This window comes from Chiloscyllium punctatum, unplaced genomic scaffold (genome assembly GCF_047496795.1).
Source record: "Chiloscyllium punctatum isolate Juve2018m unplaced genomic scaffold, sChiPun1.3 scaffold_910, whole genome shotgun sequence".
Classification (NCBI taxonomy): Eukaryota; Metazoa; Chordata; class Chondrichthyes; order Orectolobiformes; family Hemiscylliidae; genus Chiloscyllium; species Chiloscyllium punctatum.
Window position 1 is genome coordinate 45001 of NW_027310644.1, and position 2500 is coordinate 47500.

The following is a 2500-nucleotide window of genomic DNA, read 5'->3' on the forward strand; positions in this document are numbered from 1 at the left end:
TCTGTCGGCTTGGGGGTACGCCCGTTTCCGTTTCAACTTGTCTCGCGAGGGTGGTTTCGGGGCCAGCAGGAGAGCTCGTCGGGGTAGCAGGCCCTGCAGCCGTGGTCACCGCCAAACCCCCACAACTCGAGCAAGTGAAAAAAAAAGTAACAGGAGCGAAAGCATCTCTGTCGGCTTGGGGGTACGCCCGTTTCCGTTTCAACTTGTCTCGCGAGGGTGGTTTCGGGGCCAGCAGGAGAGCTCGTCGGGGTAGCAGGCCCTGCAGCCGTGGTCACCGCCAAACCCCCACAACTCGAGCAAGTGAAAAAAAAAAGTAACAAATAAGAAAGGATCGTCGGCTTGGGGGTACGCCCGTTTCCGTTTCAACTTGTCTCGCGAGGGTGGTTTCGGGGCCAGCAGGAGAGCTCGTCGGGGTAGCAGGCCCTGCAGCCGTGGTCACCGCCAAACCCCCACAACTCGAGCAAGTGAAAAAAAAAGTAACAAATAAGAAAGGATCGTCGGCTTGGGGGTACGCCCGTTTCCGTTTCAACTTGTCTCGCGAGGGTGGTTTCGGGGCCAGCAGGAGAGCTCGTCGGGGTAGCAGGCCCTGCAGCCGTGGTCACCGCCAAACCCCCACAACTCGAGCAAGTGAAAAAAAAAAGTAACAAATAAGAAAGGATCTCTGTCGGCTTGGGGGTACGCCCGTTTCCGTTTCAACTTGTCTCGCGAGGGTGGTTTCGGGGCCAGCAGGAGAGCTCGTCGGGGTAGCAGGCCCTGCAGCCGTGGTCACCGCCAAATCCCCACAACTCGAGCAAGTGAAAAAAAAAAGTAACAAATAAGAAAGGATCGTCGGCTTGGGGGTACGCCCGTTTCCGTTTCAACTTGTCTCGCGAGGGTGGTTTCGGGGCCAGCAGGAGAGCTCGTCGGGGTAGCAGGCCCTGCAGCCGTGGTCACCGCCAAACCCCCCACAACTGTTGGGCGCCTACCTGCGCGGGGCAGGAGGACACTTTCCGATTTCAAATCTCCGTTTGCCGAGTCCACCCCGAACGCACGCGGGCGGGCGGGTTCGCATCACCCTTCGTCACAAGGGGCGAAGCCCGTTCCACCGTCTCGTCAGTAGTGCCGACCGGTCTGTGATCGACGAGGGGAGCCACACCAGGTCCGGCCCTGCTGCTTGGCGGCACCGCGTCGTCGGGAGCTCGCGACAGACGGAGGGTTTCGGTGTACTCTCCAGCCACGGGAAACGAAGCCGGTGATGCAGGCGCCGGTCTTTCGCTCCCAAATCGGCTGGGTTTACATCGTTGCTATCTAGTCACGCTCCCTTCAAACCCGACGGGGTACCTATTCCCCTCACCCGTCTGTGCGTATACAGCCTCTTTGCACTTGCGGGATGGGGGTGGTGGTTTAAAGACTCTCGAGTTGCCGCCCGTCGGTCTCCGAGCTCCGTGCAGTAGTGATCCCCAGCGAACTGCCAGCAGGGCGAACGAGCGATCCCGCTCTCGGTCGGGGCGCCTGGCGTCGATCGGTGGTCGGTGGCTTGCGGGCAAGCTGCGCTGTGAGTGTGGGAACGAGTATGACGAGCCGTTGCCGCGACTCCCAGTCCACCTCGGCGGTGGCTGGGCCGGGCGGGCGTCTGCTCGGGCGAGTGCCGCCCCCGCCTCCTCGCAGGAAGTCCGCTCGCCGACACGCCGCCACGTGCACGCGTCAGTGACGCTGCCGAACCGATGGCCGGTGCCCGTTCCCGCCTCTGCTTTTCCTAGGGCAAAGCTGCTGCACGCCTCGTGATACTAGGCGGGCGACATGGTGGCGGTGATCCTGCCTCCGTCGCTGCGGTGCGTTGGGGCACGCATCGCCTCTTGGGCGCCCTGTCCTCCTCCCCCCAATAGACGTATGTTTCTGCGGGCCGCACCAGGATGGTGCTCCCCATCGCTTCACGCCACCCTGCTCCGCCCGCACGCCGGCGTGCAGGTGGCTGTAGCTCAAGGTGGGGAGCGTATGTGCGGTCCGGGTCGCTTTCCTCTGGCGAGGGAGAGACCTAAAACAAACTCAGACAACTCTTGACGGTGGATCACTCGGCTCGTGCGTCGATGACGAACGCAGCTAGCTGCGAGAATTAATGTGAATTGCAGGACACATTGATCATCGACACTTTGAACGCACTTTGCGGCCCCGGGTTCTTCCCGGGGCCACGCCTGTCTGAGGGTCGTTTGGCAATCAATCGCACTCGCCTTGGCTGGCGAGAGCGCGGCTGGGGTGTCGCAGAGGACCCGTCCTCTTTGTCCCCCTAAGTTCAGACTCCGGAGCCCTCCGGCGTCGGAGCGCTTGGCCTTTCCCCCCCACCCTGCACATTCCGTTCGTCAGGCTCGACGCCATCCCCCCGCCGGGGAGCGCGGCCTGGCGTCCGTCTGTGTCGTGGCAGTGGGGCCAGCACGGCTGTCACCGGTCCCAGAATGGCTGTCGGTGGTTCACACTGTGTGTGTGTGCCAACCCTCCTGGTCTCTGGGACACGGAGCTGCCACGA

The 2500-nt window shown here is 62.4% G+C and overlaps 1 non-coding gene across 1 annotated transcript; it reads left to right on the forward strand.

Moving 5' to 3' along the window:
* Positions 1-2031: 2031 nt before the first annotated feature.
* On the forward strand, positions 2032-2185 carry LOC140474274 (5.8S ribosomal RNA). Its single transcript, XR_011958979.1, has one exon. It is a non-coding gene; the product is annotated as a 5.8S ribosomal RNA (ribosomal RNA).
* Positions 2186-2500: the final 315 nt, after the last annotated feature.